The following is a 22,536-nucleotide window of genomic DNA, read 5'->3' as shown; positions in this document are numbered from 1 at the left end:
ATATAAATATTTTTGTAATTGCTCATCAGGTTCCCTTTGCTCACTTTTTTTAAACGGTTAAACGGTCAAGTCTGTATTTATGTCAGTATATTGGTGACCAGTATCTCCCATATGGACACTCATAGCAGAAATTTTTTTTTTTTTTTTTTTTTGCTAGGGGCTTTACGTCGCGCCGACACAGATAGGTCTTATGGCGACGATGGGATAGGAAAGGCCTAGGAGTTGGAAGGAAGCGGCCGTGGCCTTAATTAAGGTACAGCCCCAGCATTTGCCTGGTGTGAAAATGGGTAACCACAGAAAACCATTTTCAGGGCTGCCGATAGTGGGATTCGAACCTACTATCTCCCGGATGCAAGCTCACAGCCGCGCGCCTCTACGCGCACGGCATAGCAGAATACTTCTTGTGTCTATTAGCATTGACGTGTTGAGACTGTTGTTTCCAATATTATTTGTGCTAGATGTGGTAGTGCTGTGTGTAACTTTTACTGGGATGACATGGATAATTACGTAAGAAATAAACATTTTGTACGTTTTTTTTTTTTTTTCACCCCAAGGTTTAGCTTTAATTGTCGTGCAACCAGTAAAGTCTTCCAGTGTTTCTTTTTCTCTAGAACTCATTCAGCTGAATGTAACGGAAAAAAACACTACGCTTGGCAGTACGCGAAGTCCCGACGAATGTTATTTCCATTTCGATCTGGGGTAAGGGAGTTGATTCCAGTCAATGAAAATAAGAAGTATATTATGTTAGCCCTCTCATGTCGATGGGAATAGTACAGAAACTAAAGTTTATATCTTATTTCTCAAAAAATGGTACCATTGTCATGCCCCTATTTGATTCACATCTTTAGACAAACTTGAATCCATATGAAAATTACCTCACTTCAATGACAACGAGACTGAATACACTATATTCGATGGACCAAAAGCTATTTCCAATATAATAAAAAATGGTTGGAAATTAACAGAGATATGGTATCAAAAAGCAGTTTGCTGCACGGGTATGCTAGCCTTTAAATGCCCAGTGAAAGCTCCTCCTGTATCCAGTGAAGGCTGGAGTTTCAAATGCTCCCACTCAGAACGGTAAATCCGCAGATACTCAGAGGTTCGCTGGGACCCCCCAAACTACAGATGAATGGTGGCCAAGGATATCATGTCTTAGAATGACATCAGAGCAAAGATCTGTCAAAGATCTTTGTAAATACGATCTTCAATTTTTATTACTAAAGAGCAAGCACCAAGTGATGTTGAAGCCATGGTGACACTAAGACCACTGGCAGAAATAGGTCATTTCAGCTTCTGGACCAGCTTTTCAAAAATAAAACTTGTTGAACTGCTAGTATCAACAAGAGCATTGGTCCTCATTCCATTCAAACGGATGGGTATTACAACCCAGTGGAGAAAAAGAAGCCAAAAATATAGTATGATAATGGCAAGATTAGGTGGAGCTGGAAAATTTTGAGCTCTTACACACCATTGTGTAATGACCGATTTTTGAGCTGAATAATAATAATAATAATAATAATAATAATAATAATAATAATAATAATAATAACAACAACAACAACAACAACACGGTTTTACGTCTCACGAACTACTTTTGATGAGTTTTGGAGACACCGAGGTGCCGGAGATTTGTCCCACAGGAGTTCTTTTATGCGCTAGTAAACCTACGGACATGAGACTGACGTATTTGAGCACCTTCAAATACCACCAGACTGAGCCAGGATCGAACCTACCAAGTTGGGGTCAGAAGGCCAGCGCCTCAACCGTCTGGTCCACTCAGCCCGGCTCCCTTGTTGAGCAAGAGTTCCTGTTGTGGTAATGAAGTCCACAGAAGTAGTAGTTCTTTCTTGTTGCAGCGACGTCACCTGGTACTTCACTACCTGTAGTACGACATTCACGACTATCACAGTTTGGGTGAGATGAACTGGAGGAATGATGCTCCTGGACAGCATTGACTAAAGTAGAACACTGGTATTGAATAGATTGTTCCAGTGCTGACACTAAAGTCATTGCTTTAATCAAAGCCTCCTCGAGAGTGAGGTGAGGATTCTCAAAAAACCTCTGATGAATGTCCGAGTCGAGAAGCCCAGCAATAAATGCATCACGAATACAATCGTCTCTGTTTACTTTTACCATTACAGCTTCAAAATTACTATCCTTGCTCAGAAGCTTTAGGGATTCTATATATCTTGATACAGTTTTGCCAGGTAGCTACTTCCTAGTTGCCAATTTGTGTCAGGCGAATATCTCATTGATGGGCTTGGTGAAAACACTAAACAAGTCACTAATGACGTCGTCGTAAGTTTTGGCTTCATTACTATATTCATAAACGGTAGGAGAAACATGGTTTATCAATAAGCGTAATTTGTCAGCGTCACTTACTTGACATGCCAAAAAACTTCCTGAACATGCAGTACCAATGCTTCCATTCCTGTTGAGCGTTACTCTATTCCAGGGCAATGCTTACATGTTCCAGACAAAGTAATTTTTCCATTGGGTTGCTTTCCTATTAAGTTTAATAAATTGAAGAAAATGAACATGTACTTTCACCTTTTATAAGGTTTTCCAAAACTTAACACAACCGACTGGCACATAAACACGTTTCATGGCAACAATAACACCTGATGAAGTGGTATCAGGGAAATTATACACATGAGGCAGAATAAGAATATATCACCCATAAAAGACTGTAAGCGCAAAGTAAATACGTAATACCAATATAATGGTCCGTTATTGGACATTATAAATTTTCCAGCTAACTCCTTCTTGGTTGCCTGCGTTTCGCCCCCGTGTGCTAAGTTGGGCTCATCAGTTGGTACTTAGCACACGCACCCAGATGCATGGCTAGTGAATACCGTGGAGGCCACTGCATAGGCTACTTGAAGCCACCAGCAGTGCCAATGCACAATGAGAGACTTTGTTCCATTTCCAAAAATTGATGCCTGCCTAGCCATCAGATGATATAGATGTTGATTCCAATAGGGAACATGAAATATTTGTCCTGAATGAGTAAATTTATAATCACAGTGCACTGGCACTGCAGGTGGCTTCATGTAGTCTATGCTGTGGCCTCCACGGTATGCACTAGCCATGCGTCTTGGTGGGTGTGCTAAGTACCAACTGATGAGCCCAACTTAGCACACGGGGGCGAAACGCAGGCAACCAAGAATGAGTTAGCTGGAAAATTTATAATGTCCAATAACGGACCATTATATTGGTATTATAAATTTACCCATTCAGGACAAATATTTCATGTTCCCTATGGGAATCAACATCTATATCAAATAAATAACTATTAACTACAAAACTGAATTTGAAATTTTTAGAATGGTTTCATTCAAATATTAAAAATAGAAATGCAAATAATTTAGCCAGCTGATGGTACACATTATATGGCATAACCAGTTCACTAAAATTCAATGAATTGGTCTTGCTAGGCAATAACAAATTTTCAAAGGAGACCAGCTGGGTAGAGCAAAAGAAGGTATGACAGGTAAGTGAATTAACAACACCATATCATTGTACACAATAAATTCTTTAATTAATGTAACACAAATATATCCATCACCAACTCAAATATAATCTCATAGCCATGAGGAAGAGACTTGAAAGAGAAATATTAGAAATGGTTTAAGCAATGTACAATAACTGAGTTAGCAGGGTACTGTCCCCAGTTGGAAAGACAGAATGGTTTAGGAATAAGACTGGACTAAGACAGGGGAGTGTGCTGTCACCTCTTTTGCTCATTATGGTCATGGATGAAATTTTAAAGGAAGATACTGCTATTTGCAGATGATGTTGTGATCTGCAGAAAGAACAGCAAAGTAGTGCAACAAAACTAGATGTACTGAATGAAAAAATTGAGAAGTATGGCATGAAAATCAGTAAAGAGAAAAGGAAGACTATGGTCATGTTGAGAGGGGAAACACAAGGAAAGGGCACTGTGAAAATTGCAAGTCAGAGTCTGGAAATTGTGGACAGCTTTAAATACCTAGGAAGTGAATTAATTCAAAATGCTAGGGTGGACATGGAGATTACCAGGAGGGTACAGCAGGGCAATGCATTCTATCAAAGTGTAAGGAAACTTGTTTGGAGCAAAGAAATACCAAAGAAAAGTAAAGAGATAATGTAAAAAGATGTACTATGTACCCATACTGACTTATGCAGCTGAGACTTGGACTTTGACTAGAAGGCAAGAGAGTAGAATTCAAGCCAGTGAGTTGAAATTCCTAAGAAGTATGATAGGAAAGACAAGAAAAGACAGAGTGAGAAATGAAGATGTTAGGAAGGAAGTTGGGATAGGAAAGCTAAATGAGAGAATTCAAAAGAATAAACTAAGGTGATTTAGATATGTAAAGAGAATGGAGGAGAATAGAATTCCAAGACAGATGCTGGAGGCAAAGTGCGAGGGCAAGAGAGCAAGAGGAAGACCTAGAACAAGGTGGATTGAATCAGTGAAGAGCGGCATCAGAAGACGAACTTTAGACTGGGACAAGATCGTGGAAAAGGTATAGTGGAAGGAAAGAGGAAGATGGAGTAGCGCCATAAATACCATGACCTGGAAGGAGGTGGATAAGGGGAAATGATGATGATGATGATGATGATGATGATGATGATGATGATGATGATGATGATGATGATGATGATGATGATGAGCCATGAGGTAATACAGTCACAACTGAACTAAGCTGTGAAGAGCATACCCTTACCAAGAATTTCAACTACAAAATAAAATCAAAGTTATGCCATCAACCAGCTGCCATAAAAAAATAATTATGTCCATTTTTAAAATGTTATTAATTAGATTTCCTGCTGTAATTCAATACTTTATACTACTCCTTTTTCCATGCACATTCTTTATTTTCTTTCCATGTAGAATCATTTGCATCATATACTTCTTTCTTCCAGATAGGTACTTTGGATTTTACAGTATCTATCACATAATGCACAGCCTGTAATGACTCCAAACGATGAGGAGATGAGATGGCAATTACTATACTCGCTTCCTTAACTGGAACAACACCCACCCTAAGTAAACAAACAAATAAAAGAGATTTAAGAACATCATAATACCAAAAATAGTAAATATGGAAAGCAGACAGACATGTTTTGCTTGCACTATTCACATGAGGAGATACTCATATTTAATCCATTACCCCTGACAAAGACTAATGTGTAAAATAATATTTGCATGTGTATTCTTTGTTCTCGGTATCTGATCCCGGATCACCTTCAGAATCTCAAATAGTTTGGTTCAATCAGCATTAATGAATGCCTTTTCTAGATCTACGAATGCCATGTATGTGGGCTTGTTTTTCTTCATTTGATCCTCCAAGATCAGGCATAAAGTCAGGATTGCTTCATGTGTTTCTACCTTTCTTCTCAAGCTGAACTGATCTTCTTTCATCCCAGCTTCAACTTATGTTTCCATTCTTTTTTTAAATAATATGAGTTAACATTTTGCAAGCATGAAATACTAAACTAATGGTGCAGTATTTTTCATACTTGGTCAGCATCTGCTTTCTTGGGAACAGGTATGACAACACTACGTCTAGAATCAGAAGGCACTTCCTGTATCATACATCTTGTGCACTAAATGGAATAACCTTGCCATGCTGGTTTCTAGTAAGGCAGTCAGTAATTCTGAGGGTATGTCATGAATTCTAGGGGCCTTGTTTTGTCGAATTCTGACTTCAAAATTGCGTCTCACATTTCATCAGCATCTGTAAGTAAAGTTGATACTTCTGACATGAATAAAGATCAGCATCAGCAGCCTCTCCTTGTTCCAGAACCTTATCATTTATTTATTTCCCTTGGTACAATTGTATAATATGTTCAAGCCATCTTTCTGCCTTGACTTCTTTCCTTAGAAGTGGTCTTCCATCTGAGTTCTTAATATTTATACACTTAGTTTTCCTTTCTCCAAAGGTTTCCTTGATTTTACAGTATGCAGCATCTACCTTTCCTAAAACCATACAACCTTCAACATCCTTGCACTTATTTAGTTCTTCTTTTGGGTTGAACCATGTTGTTGTTATCTGTACATTCTGTACAGTTTGCTGGCGTTTCGAATACATTGCAGTATTCTTTGTCAAGGCGACTGAAATACCCCATCTCGATCTGAGGTAATCAGTCTCCCAAGCAGCAATCTCTTCTGCACTTCTCTTTCATTTAATATTAAAAACTTCATATTTAGTCCATATTGAAAGGAGACTAACATACAATAAAGGAGAGTACAAATTATCCACCTTATATCAATACAAAATATGTTGCCACAATAGGTCAAATGAACAAAGTGCAGAAGGACTTGGATTCGGCTGGGATTTCAGACAGTGATAGAGAAGATCGTTCCAAATTTTGTGCTATGGTACAGTCTTGGACCCCACCACCTAGAGTCCCTAGAAGTCGGAAGCCCCTTTCACAGGAGAGAAAAGGAGAAATTATCAGCAGGGCTTAAGAGATATTGGGAACGAAGAAGAGCATCGAGGAAGAACTAGTCATCAGCGCTCCTTAGTGGGCTTAAATCAATAATATATATATATCTTATAATACAAAATATAGACCATTAGTATTAAAATGCCATTAAATGGATGAAATATACAATGTGATGGTGCTTAAAAGTCATTCTTACAAAATTTACAAGTTAGGGACCTGATGGTCGAATAATAAAATAGAAGTGAAAAAATTAACAAATGGTTTAAAAAGTCTTTGTCACTGTGTAATGCCTTAAAGTCTTGAGCATGGCATGAATAAACACAGGATGGATGTTGACATCTAAAAGCTGACGTAAATCATTGTTACTCTGCTGATAATATGTAACTTGGTAGTGGCCTGTATCATCAGTTTTCATAAGGTAAACAATAATTTGTAAAGTAATTAAGCAAGTGGATCGTGTTAACGGCATTGACAGAAGTATTGTTGTGAAACCAGAAAGTTCTTGATCCAATGCGGAAACTGAAGTGTGAGAAAGAAAAAATGTTGAATTAAAATAAGTTGATGGGAAAGAGGGCATTAAATTAAAAAAATTTAAAGTAAGGGACTCACCTTGATGGGGCCTGTTTGTACGGAGAATGGAGAGGAACTGAAGGCTGGAGCTTACTGGGAGCATAGCACAGTGTTAAGGGAGGGTGAGGGATGGATCAGGAGGGAGGGGAAGAGGGGCGACAGAAGGGGCAGAGTCAGGTGGATGTGGTAGGGAAAGGATAGCAGGATAATTTGTTATGTAAAATCTGAAAGAACAAATTGTTTTTTGGAAGTTTGACACTATTAAAGACTGAAATGAGGACATCAAATAAGATTCTGGACTTTTCAACCCAAATCTGAACTTGAATGACATTTCCAAAAAGCCCAGAATCTTATTTGATGTCCTCATTTCAATCCGTAATAGTGTTAAACTTCCCCAAAACAGTTTGTTCTTTCAGATTTTACGTAACAAATTATCGCGCTATCCTTCCCTACCACATCCGCCTGACTCCACCCCTTCCATCGCCCCTCTTCGCCTCCCTCATGATCCATCCCTCTCCCTCCCTTAACACTGTGCTATGCTCCCAGTAAGCTCCAGCCTTCAGTTTCTCTCCATTCTCCGTACAAACAGACCCATCAAGGTGAGTCCCTCACTTTAAATTTTTTTAATTTAATGCCCTCTTTCCCATCAACTTATTTTAATTCAACATTTTTTCTACAAGAACATCCTCAGGTTCTATCAGATCTCTTTAAATCATGTGCATATATGTACACCGTCATTTATGTTTTGCATAAACTTGTCAGATTGAGAATTGGTGATGTTTTGAGAAAGTGACATGAAATATGATTGTAGTAATCCTCCAATGTCACTTTAGTAACTTTGTGAAAGTTTTTTGTACTTAGATTGAAGCCTGTTGTTGTTGTTGTTGTTGTCGTCGTCGTCGTCGTCGTTGTTGTTGTTGTTGTTGTTGTAGGGTAATTACTGTTTAACTTCTCTTTATTGTCACTTATAATGTTAAGCTAGCAGTAAGGTCAACCTATAGTATTGTGAGACGTTTGTGTTAAGCACTGGAAATACTTAAGTTGTGTGTGAATTTATATATGACTAGCTTATGTACCCTTGCTTCGCTACGGAATTCTGCATTGCATACAGAATTCTAGTGTACACGTTGTGAGCAAGATTGTATTAAATTGCATAGCTCTTAACATTATCCTAAAAACGCAATCGGGAAGTCACCAAACATCTTTTCTCATATGAAGACTGAGTTAGGGAATTTTCACTGTAATGGTAGACTCGCTTGTATACCATCAGTCACAATCAGGACACTAACTCTCCACTTGCCTTTTTACATCCTCAGAAAGAATGTCTTAGTGGTTTTCCGAACTGAAATGAATATACATTATAATGACGTCAGTAGGAATGGCCCGATAAAAAGCAATGCTTTCATATGAAATACTCGATCAAATGAAACATTACATAGTTTCTCACTTTTAATGAACAGAAATACACTGCCAATCTAACAGTCCAAAGTTCCAGAGCCTGAATGACCAAGTCGCAGACAGCCGTGATTTGTGAACACTCTTCGTCTTTTTTCGGCGGGGAGAGGGTCGAATAGTGGAGACTCCCAGGGCAAAAACTATGCCCTTTTACTAATCTGTTTCCTAGGAGTACCCGATGAGTCGGAAAATATCAATTCATTACACTGGTGGCGGAAAACTCTATCTGGCTTGGAGACAAATTTTCCCTCCAAGCCAGAGGAGAAACCCCCTCTTCACTGATAATCTGGAATAAAATAAATGTAGAATTTAATAAAAGTGAAGAGGAAGAAGCTTTTCTTAAGTTCACGGTTGAACTTTCAGTTATTTAGTGAATTGTGGTGCTATAATTTGAAATAAGTCTAATTTGTTATTGTAGACCAGGCCATACTACCACTATGACTACTAAGTCGGCCTCTGCCTTAAGTATCTACACTGCTCATGCAAAACAGCGCGTCAGAATAGGGATTGAATAACTGGAATACTATGATGAAGTAGTTTGGTAGGTACCAGCAGTACGGTATCAGAAAATGTATGAACCAGAGGAATGGCATGCTAAAGAAGAAAGTTTTTCTAACTCCCCGGCTATTTCCCACCAATATTGAGTCAGGCTATTATTCTCGGCACACAGCAGTAATCCCATCTATCAGAGTTGAGAGGCAGCATAAGAGACAAATAACATCACAACAAACAATGGTCAATGTAATGTTAATATTTATCAATGTTATGCGCTTTCAATATTGTAGGCTTTCACAGTAAGTTTTCTTCTGACTCTTAGGTATTATGGCATTTCTGTTCACATATTTAGCCTCTGTCTTGCAGTATACAGTAATTATTTAATGGAAAACATAGTATGAGATTACTAAATTCATATATTTTTTATTCACAGTACAGTAAAACTGAATAAGACACAAAAGATCGGAAATTGTATTCTCTGCAATTTTTGTTATGTAGTACTCTTCGATAGGACCAAATACATAGGTAGCCTATTTAAAAATTAAATTTTAGGCGCCTCCCCTAAACTAAAATTTTCCAGGGTGAATAAAATTGTTTATATCTTAGACTGTAGTTTCTTATTCCCAGACTCTATATACCGATTTTCACTAAAACCTGTTAACCCATTTTCTCATGGTTCTGCATCGATATGGACTCGGCAACCAAAATAAAAATTCATGAATATCTGTGTTATCATAGCCGGTACGGTAAAAATGTAATAAGACATAAATGGTCGGAAATTTAATTCTATATATCTTTGGTTATGTAGTATTTATCGATACGACCACTAATAATATAAATATTTGAGAATTAAAATTTTAGGCCTTCCCCTACACGACCATTTTATTCAGCGTGAATAAAATAATTTGTAGCCTAGATTGTAGCGACTTTTTCTCTGACTTCGTATACCAGTTTTCAATGAGATAGGACCACTAATAACATGAATATTTAAGAATTAAATTTTAGGCCTTCCCTTAAACTACCATTTCACTCAGTGTGAATAAAATTATTTATAGCCTAGATTTAAGCAACTTATTCCCCGACTTCGCATACCAATTTTTATTAAAATAGGACCACTAATAACATAAATATTTGAAAATTAAATTTTAGGCCTTCCCCTAAACTACCATTTCTATCAGCGTGAACAAAATTATTTATGGCTTAGATTGTAGCGACTTATTCCCCGACTTTGTATACCGATTTTCATTAAATTCTCTTTAGCCATTTTCTATTGATGCGTGTACATACATACATACATACATACAGACAGACAGACAGACAGACAGACAGACAGACAGACAGACAGACAGACAGACAGACAGACAGACAGACAGACAGACAGACAGACAGACAGACAGACAGAAATTACGGAAAAGAAAAAAGTGCATTTCCTTGTTACTGTGGATATGACCGATACAGAAATACCATTATTTTCAAATTCTGAGCAATGTACAGACAAAATTCTTATTTTATATAATATATAGATGATGCTGGATTTAGAATGTTAAACTAGTAATAATTCTTGTAATATTTTCTTTCCATGGATTTGCTTGTTGTTTGCTTGCTTGCTTGCTAGCTTGCTTGCTTGCTTGCTTGCTTGCTTGCTTGCTTGTTTGTTTGTTTGTTTGTTTGTTTGTTTGTTTGTTGCTGATGGATAATTTTGTTAACTTTACTTTATTATTACATTACTTTGACCATTGCCACCGGGATATTTCCCATTTGCAATGTTTTTGTTAATAATAATAATAATAAGAAGAAAACTTAAAATAAAGCACTACAACACAGTAGTGAAACCAGAATGCCTTTATGCCAGCGAATATCTAGCACTGAACTACAAGCTTGATAAATTAGAAATATTAGAAAGAAGAATTATAAGGAAAATATTAGGTCCTCTAAGAATTGCAGAGTTTTGGAAATTAAGAAGTAACAATGAAATTTACCAGAACGTAGAAAACATATCAGAAACAATAAGAAAAAGGAGATTGCTATTTCTTGGACACATTTACAGAATGGATGACAACAGACTAACTAAACGAATCTTCAAGTACCTTTAGGAAAAGAAATCAACTACCACCTGGATTCAAGAAGTCAAGAAAGACCTGGAAAGGAACAACATACGAGAAGAAGAATTATGCGAAAGAAAGATTTTTAGGAAGAAAGTCTTACAAATGGAAGGATTCCAAGGGAGGAAGGAAAAGAAAACAGGCACAAAGTGGACTGAAGACAGGAAAAAGAAACAATGAAAGAATACTGGAAGATAAGGAAAGAACAACTAAGGAGGAACAATCGAAATTGTAACGTGGTCCTTAGAAGGCCGGAACGCAATAATAATAATAATAATAATAATAATAATAATAATAATAATAATAATAATAATAATAATAATAATAATAATAATAATAATAATAACAATAACATACATACATAATCATTATAGACTGTTATGCCTTTCAGCGTTCAGTCTGCAAGCCTCTGAGCCATTACTCCCATAGGTCCGAGGCTTGCTTAAAGTGTTCTGAGCTCGGTAAATTCATGAAGCAGGATGCTGCCCTACTTGCACATAGTCCAAGTGAGGATCTCTCCTCTAACGGGTTATGGACCACCGGTGAATTGTATAGTCCTAGCCGCCTGAGCACAAGGAGGGCCACGACTCAGAATATGTCCGAGATGCCCACTCCCATTCCATAGCAACTGGTATCCCGACTCTCAGGACCACTTACTAGGGAACTCAGCCGTTGCCCATGGTTCACGAACTAGGACGTGACTACAGTAACCCACAAACATGAACCATAATAATAATAATAATAATAATAATAATAATAATAATAATAATAATAATAATAATAATAATAATAATAATAATAATAATAATAATAATAATAATAATAATAATAATAATAATAATAATAATAATAATAATAATAATAATAATAATAATAATAATAATAATAATAATAATAATAATAATAATAATAATAATAATAATAATAATAATAATAATAATAATAATAATAATAATAATAATAATAATAATAATAATAATAATAATAATAATAATAATAATAATAATAATAATAATAATAATAATAATAATTCCCTTGCTCCAGTCATTGCTGCTATGAAAAGGAGTGAGGGGAATTCTGTAGGCAATAACTCTGTTCAGTGGAGTTGTTAGGGAAAGTGGGAGGAGGAGTGGAGTGCTGTAGGCATTAAATCTGTTCAGTGGGGAGGGGAAGTGCTCCTTCGTCATCTTATTATGTATTTTGGGCATTAGGAATGAGAAACTAACAAGAAAATCAACTTTTTAAACATCACATTCAATAAGAATAACAATAACTTGTCATACAAAACATACTGAAAACCCATTCAGATTTCACACACACACAATAGACAATGAAAAAACTACACACAGAAAAAAGCAGGACTGAATACAATGATACACAGAGCAATTTCCATACCAATGGGCACAACAGATTTCAATGATAAAACACAAATATAAAACAAACAACGAAAGAAAACAACCACTCTCCCGACACACTAAATAAATTATTAAATTAACAAAAGGAAAACGCCAGAAAATCCACACATGAAAGAGAAAAATACATTGTCCTTGACCACGTGAACAAGAGCAGGTAAAAAATAGCTAATATTTTCAAAGAAAACAAGATCTAAAAGTAGCCTTTAGAACAAACAACATACTGCAAAGCCACATCAACAAATGTAACAAACAAAGAAGACCTTTTCTACAAATCAGGAGTTTATGAACCCAAACGTCAAGAACCAAACTGCAATGCCAAACAAAACGATTTCCACACCAAATACAATGAACATAAAAAATTCGATTAGGTACAACTGGCAGCAGCCTTCGGAGAGCACATACACGACAACTCATACCATTTCACAGTAGGGTTGGGCAAACTGGAACAGTCAGTTGTTGCAAAACATTAGGAGCTTGAGGTGGAGTGTTTCAGTACCGTGTGTCGGCACATGGCACACGGGACTGTAACCGCGCAGTAGAGAGAACTTCGTGAGGCAACATGACATGCTCTGCAGCGGGAATGAGCCTGTACCGGACATGCTGTGTGTAGTTATGGCCAGCATAAAGCTGCACGGAACACGAAGGAACAGTCGGAAAAATTCGTGCCCAATAATCACGTTTAACGGCTGCTTTTAGGTTAAGATTTTTTCAGTCAGTATGAAATACACATAACACAGTTACAACGGCAATACAGGTGTCTAAATGTTGTTTTTAGGATAAGAATGTTTTAATTCATTCCGAAATACACCTGCCACAATTACACTGGCAGTAGACGTGTTTACAAAGATCACAATGTTATTTTCACCAATTAAAAATATACTCGCACAGTTGAAAAAACATTTGTCAGTACTCTATTTACGTACACAATATACAAGCGGAACACGAAAATAAAAGTCAACCCATATAAGCTAAACACGAAGATAAAAATTAAACACTACAAAGGGCACTAGGAAAGTTTTGCAATATGAGTGAACGCTTTAGACTTTTTCAAAATAATTTCCACCACACTCAATACACTTCTCCATACATCAAAACCAGTCACTGAACCAACTCTGCCACTTTTCTTCGGTTACATTTTCACACTCTTGATCCCATGCTGCTAGAAGCTCCTGGTTGGATGCAAAAAGCTGCCTTTTCAGCTTCATCTTCTCTTCTGGGAAGAGTGCAAAGTCGCATGGGCAAGATCAGGACTGTATGGAGGGTGATCAAGCACAGTCAATCCTGATCTCGCAAGAAAATCTATTGTTACATTAGCACGACGTGCTGGAGCATTGTCGTGATGCAAGAGCCAAGTGTTGAGCCGTGACCTTGGATGGAGCTGCTTGAGAGCCTGGATGACCTGAGGCAGACAAGTCTCACTGTACCACTTCGCAGTAACTGTCCTTTGTGTTTCTAGCACAACTTGAGTCGGTTTTGTGAAGAATACTGCAATCATCCTTTTCTTCACTGACCTTCACTTTCGTACAGTCACAGGAGTACCCTCATCTTCAAACAGCCACACCCTGTTATGGGATTTTGTTGGGACATCGTAATAATAAAGCCAAGTTTCGTCATCTGTAACGATGCTATTGACGTTATGTGAATTCCCATTTTCAAACTGTTTTAGCATTTTTTGGCACCATTTCACTCGATGTGCCCTTTGTTCCTCTGAAAGTGAATGGGGCACCCAAAGGGGACAAACCTTTCTAACATGGAGATGGTCGTGTAGAACTGAATGAATAGCTGGTGCAGGGATATGGAGGGTCTCTTCTACCTGCCAATATGTCAACCGCCTCCCTTGCTGCAACATTTTCCTCACAGCTTCAATGTTTTCCTCAGTCACTGATTCAGACGGTCACCCAGAACGAGGATCGTCTTCAACCCCAAAATTTCCCCTCTGGAACTCTTTGTACCAGCGGAAAATTGTTGTCCGATGTGGACAGTCTTCCCCAGCACAGGAGTCATTTCCTCCAGGCACTGGTCAACAGTTAATCCACGAGCAAAATTGTAGCAGATAATTGTGCAATATTCACCTTTAGACCACACTGACATCTTAACTTGATTTCAATCCCACTGCTTGGTAACAACTGGTGTGAAGGTCGCACCTTGCTGTCTTCTAGACCAGTTTTCACCCCTCTTTCCATCCCACACCATAACACCATAACAGAGGTGTCCAACCAACCGTTTTTGTGTATTTCAAAGCTTTCCTAGTGCCCTTTGTATATACAAGTGGAATATGGGATTAAAAATATAACTATACAACCAGAACATGAAAATAAAACTTAAAACACAATATACAAGCAGAACACAAAAATAAAAATTGTGGGATGTTTAAGACTGAAATATCTCGTCATCGTACCAGTTTGAGGGATGTTCCACCATTCAACACATTGTAAAATATTTTAATTTATTAAACGAAGACCAGTTGACTCCCTTGGAGCCATCATCAGTTCTTGTTGAATATCAAATCAAGAGGAATCTGATAACAATCATCATTAGGATAGCCTACATTCATCTCGATTGGTTCACATAAAACATTATAATAAAATTATACACATAATGGCATTTGCCTAAAAACACATCACTGTGTTGCAAAACATACACCTTGAATTGTAATGTACACATGATAAGCAATACTTGGAACTTTAGAAGTTTTTAGTTCTGGTTTAAACTGTCGTGTGTTCTTGGAACATGGAACACTGAAAACATATGCACTGGATGAAAATATACACTCAACATGATACACATATAATGATATGAAACACATAGTGCTTTAAGAATGTTCTTGGACTTGTAGGTCTTGTTTCAATCATATTAAATTAGATGAAATATATACACATTGAAATGAAATGCACACAAAGACATAAACTACTTGGCACTTAAAAAGTTCTAGTTCTGTTTGAAAAAAACTGTTGTGTGTTCGTGGAACACAGAATAGACTTGTTGATCTTGTTATAATCTACTAAAAACAAATGCATTAATTGAAAATATACACATTGACTTGAAGGCCATACTATCACCAATTCTACATCAACAACAATAGTAGTAGTAGTAGTTTATTCATGAACATAACAGGCGTTCAGCCCAAAATATATGTTCACAATAAAATAATCCAACCTAAGCCACCACACTCCACCATATAAACAAACACAAACAGAACAAACACCACATAAAAACCTACCGTCCGGCCGAGTCATCCCCCTGGTGAGAGGAAGGCCGCCAAACCAATGATGACTCGATCGGCCCTTCCCGTGGAGACCTCCTGAGGGCCCCAAGATCCAACAAGATTACAATGCTTTCCCTCTCACCATTCCACTCCTAATCGTAAACCACCACGTTCACAACAATAAATAGAATAATCAAATCCCCGTATCCCCTGGGCATGCCATGAGGTTCGTTGGATACTCCGGAAACGTACAACCCCCAAAATAGAGTCACCACAGCAGTCATCCCCAGAACCTCGTGCCATGCCCCTCATTCCGTTGAATTAAAACCCCAGAATATTTGCTGTAGCAGTCACTTACTCAATGTTCAAACATACTCATCACGTGTCCTTATTGCGCACTGCACTTGCGTCACATTATTGTTCCTAACCTACACCCAATCAATACTCGAAACAACAACACTCAGCATTTCAGCACTAGGACACCTAATCAATACTCCAAACACACACTCAGCATTTCAGCACTTGCATTCCAACCAACTCTAACACAAACAGAAAGACCTTGCCTTCATGCAATCCCAAATCATTACCCAACTCCACATACTTAACTAAGTACGCGACACAGTTTCCATTTCAGATACACCACCATATCAAAATTTACAAACTCTAAAATTTTCAAAATAACACCACTTCTCACCACATTTCAACAATAGTCCTCAATAACTTCAACCATTTTATACCACCACTTCTCCAACACCTCATTTCAGCAATATGACACATCATAACTTAATCATAACACATAATCATAAATACCAAGCCCTCAATAACTCTACATATCACTTCTCCATCGCCACATTTCAACCATCTTATACCACCACTTCTCCAATACCACCTTTCAGCAATAGCCCTCAATAACTTATCCATCTCCGCCCTTTCCAAGACCACATTTATACCACCTCTACTTCTTCGATAGTAACACTCACCTTCTGAAATCCACCATCTTATATCACCACTTCTCCAACACCACATTTCAACAATATAACACCTCCTAACTTAATCATAACACTTCATCATAAATACCAAGCCCTCAATAACTTCCAACACCACATTTCAGCAATATAACACCAACTCCACCTCATACACACTTCATATTTTTTTACCTCTACCATCATCTCTCAACCAATACCTTATACCATCTTTTCACCAACACCCTATTTCAACCTCCACCATCCAAAACTCTGCTCCCTCTCAACACTCACTTATTTAGCATTAAATAAACATCATACCAAACACAAAAGCTATTACAACTACCATTCAATACCAACATATCGCTTCATATACCACCTCTCAATATCATACAACACACAAATACTATTGCATCCACATATTTACCAACTAACACCTCTACTCAACACTACATTCTTACGTCTAACAATCTCTATCTTCACTACTCACTAAACTATTGTTTTTTACTTCTAGTGACCACACCCCTCTCATTTCTACCTGTAGCCCACAAGTCAGTCAGATTTCTATACCTTCCTGCTTCTCTACCACCTCTCTTAGCCGCCAATTCATCACTATCTTCACTCTGTTGTGTACCTTTGCCTCCAACTTCAGCTCTCATCATCTCCGTAAATTTTCTGCCCTTGCCTCTTTCCCAACTCAGATTGAGACACCCCCCCCCCCGGTTGCCTCTGACATCACCTTTTTACCCTGCCCTGCCCTTACTTCACTGCTTTCACTCCCCTGCCTTTCTTCTTCAATTCTTATGGTCACCTTTTCACTTGTCATCACTTCCTGAACTTCTTCACTGCTTATGATCACATTTTCACTTGGCATCTCTCTCTGACCCTCTTCACACAGTACACTATTACTGTTATCTCGCCTCACTTCCCCACCTTTCGTTGCACTACTCACTTTTTCTTCGTCTTTTTTAATCTTCATTTCTAAGTCGATCAGTCTATTCACGGACCAGTTTCTCTTCCAATTTCTGCCTGATACCACTAGTTCTTGTCCTTTGATGGTTGCTCTCAGCCCTCGATTTATCGCACGTATCTTGTGTTTTCTGAGTATTTTCTCATTCCTAATCGCCTCCCGACCCACGCCTCTCCTGATCCATAATTTCTCTCTCTGCACATTATTCACATTGCGTATCACAGCATCAGCCATCAACATAGAAAACAGTTCTACTTGATAGGCCTGTTGCCCCTAGTTCTTCCCACTCTCTACACATCGTTTATGTCCACTTCGCTAAAATTAAGTTTCAATTTCCCCTGTATTAAGTCCACTACTCTGTAAGTAGTAAGTACTTTGTCTTCTCTAAACTCCTCAGGCACCCCATATATATAAATAGGCACTTCTTCCTGCGATTTAACGTATTGGCATTCACTTCTGCTTTCAATTTCAATGTCTCCTCTTCCACTCATCCTATTCTTTCTCTTAATATTGCCACTTCTTCGTCGTTCTTTCTCACTTATAATGCTATATCGTCCGTCCTTTCTCGTAACCATACCTTCATTTTACCAAACTCCCTGGTTTGTTCTTGGATCATATTCTTAATTTGCTCAAAGGGGCACACTTCTTCCACCGCCTCTTTTACCAGTCTTTTGAATTCTTCCATGTCTTCCCTTCCCTCATTTCCACTAGTTGTCGGGCCTGGGTTCAGCTCGACCCCTCCAATCAATAGCAATATTATAACTACCGCAGCTGTTAGCACTAATTCTCCTTTAATCACCAAATCCACTTTACACCTGCCTGATTTTACTTCTTCTTTCTTCATTCTCCTCTGCCATCCTCCTATAGTTGCCCTGTATTGATCCACTCCAATCATTATCATCAAACTCCTCACAACCTTCCTGCACTCAGCACTCACTCCTTACTCCCACTCCCGGACCCCTCCACTCAATGCGTCCGCTCTCCTTCGTGGCTTAAGCCGAACTGATCAACAACAATAGCAGATGACTGTTTCAACTTCATAAGCAATGTTCCATAATGAAGGATGTTCCCCCAGCTCTTCAGCCAATTTAAATCTACCAATAAGTATATTCCATACTAAGGTCTCACTTTTTCATAACATCACCAATTCTCAAGTAGGCCTACTGAGAAGTTCATACAAAACGTTAACAATATTGTACATATGTGCACATGATTTAAAGAGATCTGAGAGAATCTGAGGATGTTCTTGTAGAAGGAAAATACGTTATTCTTTGTTTAATAGAGTGCATTCTTTTTTTATATAGGTATGTTATAATGTTATGTGTGTTATAATGACTGTTTTTAACAGACTGAAAAGCACTGAAGTAACATCTCTGTTACATGTAAAGAACTCAGTAGGCTTATTCACAAATTTGGGAATATTTGGTGGTTAAGTGTCAGGTTAGTTGTGACGGTTTCATGGCTTCATTACCAAGAACAGCTGCACAAATTACATACCACAGCTTTTGGTAATTGTTCAGTGTCAGGGCATTGTATGAATCCAAATTTTAAATAGGTGTCATTGTAAAAACAAACAAATGCTGCTTTTTTCTTTAATATATATTATAGTCTGCATTTTGGAGATTACTACTGCTTTTAGCCTGGTCTAAAGAGGGTAAAACAAACAGTGCTGTATTACTATCACCTTTGGTCTGACATTTTTAACACAAAAATTTAACTCTGTTAACAGCAACAAAACACTGCACCCACATCACAAATTCTCGACACACACTGCTAATAACGATTTTTGTGAGCACATATAAAATGAAATTCTCTTTGTGAGTAACAATGGAGTGACATTTCATACCAAAGGTTATACAAAGACTGTTATATGACATACAGTATTCAATGACAAAGCCAGGCTGAGTATATCATCAGTCAAAATGACACCACAATAGGCAAAAAATGGGACATTTTTATGACCTGGAACTTTCTTTTCAGGACACTGGGATGACATTCATATCTTTTTTTTTTTTTTTTTTTTTTTTTTTTTAAGGAGTCCCAAGAAAAATGGGATGGGAGGGAACCGTATTTTGCACACACGACTATTTTTCTAGGATAAATGAAAAAAGGTTGTATAACATTTGCCTGGTGTGAAAAATGGGAAACCACACAAAAACATCTTCAGGGCTTTGAATTCAGGGTGGAATTCAAACCCACCATCTCCCGAATGCAAGCTCTAAGATACATGAACTGAACCGGCACTGAGAGTGAGAATGATATATTATATATAATTTTTTAAAATTTTTTTTTTTGCTATTTGCTTTACATTGCACCGACCCAGATAGGTTTTATGGTGATGATGGGACAGGAAGGGCCTAGGAATGGGAAGGAAGCGGCCGTAGCCTTAATTAAGGTACAGCCCCAGCATTTGCCTGGTGTGAAAATGGGAAACCATGGAAAACCATCTTCAGGGCTGCCAACAATGGGGTTCGAACCCACTATCTCCCGGATGCAAGCTCACAGCTGTGCACCCCTAACCGCATGGCCAACTCGCCCGGTGAATGATATATAAATGTATCCACAGGTTCCAGTAAATAGTGCATGTCTGATAAAGTTTTGGTGGCAAGACTGTGCGAGACCATAAACAACAGTAAGTGAGTGCAGGAATTAAGTGATAATTTATATTGGGACAGCTTGTCTTATTGAAATATTGCAACTTAATTGCGTGAGCTAGTTCGATTAAGGTTAGAATATATGGAAAAGAAAGGATTCCACCAGATCAATACAATTTATTATACTAGTACTGTAGTTCTACAGCACCGGTTTCGGCCTATTTGGCCATCATCAGTTGGCTAATGTCGATGTTTTGCATAAGTTACATTACAATATCTGAAGGAGGTTCACATCTTCGATTGGCATATTCAGATATGTCTAATGGGACATATAAGTTATGATTTATCGTTTGTGTTGCGGTGAAAATAAAAAGGCGTATAGCTTTTAGCGCCGGGAGTGTCCGAGGACAAGTTCGGGTTGCCACGTGCAGGTCTTTTGAATTGACACCCGTAGGCGACCTGCGCGCCATGATGAGGATCAAATGATGATGAAGACGACACACACACCCAGCCCCCGTGCCAGCGAAATTAACCAATTATGGTTAAAATTCCCGACCCTGCTGGGAATCGAACCCGGGACCCCTGTGACCAAAGGCCAGCACGCTAAATATTTAGCCATGGAGCCGGACTGTGTTGCGGTACAAAAATATGAATGACCTTGAGGTTTGAATTCTGATTGTAAAGAACTTAACCTAAACCAAGACCAACTACAATATATCAGACCTTAATGCAGCTATCGATATTAGCTAAAATGGCGGCCCAATCGGTTTGTTCAAATGTAAACATGAGCATGTGCGAAATATCTTTTTAGTTCTTTCTGTTGGTTTGGAATGATTAGAAAACGTTAGTGTAGTCATTTTTTTAAATATGGTTTTAAAACTACTTTGATATATTAGGACGTGTCGATCGTATTGTATGCCTGGATGTAATTCATATTACAGGAGATGCACTCTCATTCAGACCAAGTGTACTCAATGCATTTCGTAGTTACAAGTAATTTATTACGGTGCATTAAAACATTCGAGGATAAATTTGTCAATAGAGAGGATGTGTTCCGTGTAATTGATGAGCTGCTTTTTCCGGATATGGCCAAAACTCTGTGTTGGTGCCAATCCTAGTACATTTCTCAATTAATATACCTTTTGAGGATTTTAAGAGTGAGGTTATAAAAAGTGACAAAGCTATTTATTCATCTGTGAATGAAGATTATATTCTCCTTGTTAAATTAGAGGACAATGTATCAATTGATATACTGTCCCTTACAGTACGTATTTACGTTGCCAACGATGTGGGTGTTAAAGTGCTTTAAACGAAAATAAATATGCTACCAGAGAATTTCAAGTTCATTCTCCTACAGATTCTCTGAAGTGAAACAGATGTAGCAGTTTGGTGGACCATTAGGCCCTATCAGAATCATTGTTATGAGAGAATGAAATTCGCGACAAGGTTATGTTTCTAAAACTTTTCTTGAACGAGGTAGGCTATTATAGGCCTACTTAAAACATATGGTAATAGAAAGGTCATTCAAATAAATGTATTTATAAAACAAGTATTGATTTATAGGAAGAAGAATTACGGTCTGGAAAAATTTACCAAGGGTGCTTCCTATACCAATTCGATAAATTTCCAAATTCTTTGAAATCACTTAAGTACTAAGTAGACAATTGATACGTAATCTGCCACTTGGTTGACAGCCCTAAATTCAGATCATAGGTGAGCTATTAATTGACTGAATTGAAACGTATCAAATATTCCCCCCAGGACTGTTATTTAAGAATGCAATCCTATATTACCTATTTCCTTTACCATACTAGTTCATAGAAAATATGTACCGTATATTTTGAATTATCCACATATTGCTTATCTAAACATAGGCTGTTTCTAGATAGTGTTGGTCTATTACCCAAAGTAAAGTTTCTGTTCGTTATTATTGACAGCTCAGCAATTCAATACGATAATCAAGAGAGTATGTTTATGTATCACAGGCGTGTTTACATGGAACCGATGCGTCGGCCATGTTGCTTTTGTATTAAGGTCTGATATTATTGTAGATGGTCTTGCCTAAACTTAAGAGCTAATCAGGTTGTACAAACACATAAAACATATTAAAATATATTTAAAACATATGTAAAGCACTGATTAATGTTTATGTCTTGCATATATCTTCTTCTTTATTGGTAAAGTCTTGTAACTGTGAAATATATCAGTTGATACTAGAGTTTGTGAATGATGATATGATATGATAAAGTCTAAAACTTGGCGAGTTTAATTGTACACATCTTGCGCGTGTTTCTTCTTGTAGTTGTCATACTGTTAACCGTAGACTTGCG

At 37.6% G+C, this 22,536-nt stretch overlaps 1 non-coding gene across 1 annotated transcript in view; it reads right to left on the bottom strand.

The window, feature by feature from the left end:
- Window positions 1-5,008: 5,008 nt before the first annotated feature.
- Window positions 5,009-22,536, bottom strand: part of LOC136862703 (uncharacterized) — an 87,326-nt gene continuing 69,798 nt past the window's right edge. Inside the window, exon 3 of the transcript XR_011017809.1 lies at window positions 5,009-5,031. This is a non-coding gene — a transcript (uncharacterized protein). The remainder of the gene's footprint in view (window positions 5,032-22,536) is intronic.

The sequence above is a fragment of the Anabrus simplex genome, chromosome 2, assembly GCF_040414725.1.
Source record: "Anabrus simplex isolate iqAnaSimp1 chromosome 2, ASM4041472v1, whole genome shotgun sequence".
Taxonomy (NCBI): domain Eukaryota; kingdom Metazoa; phylum Arthropoda; class Insecta; order Orthoptera; family Tettigoniidae; genus Anabrus; species Anabrus simplex.
This window is presented reverse-complemented; position numbering and strand designations above follow the sequence as displayed.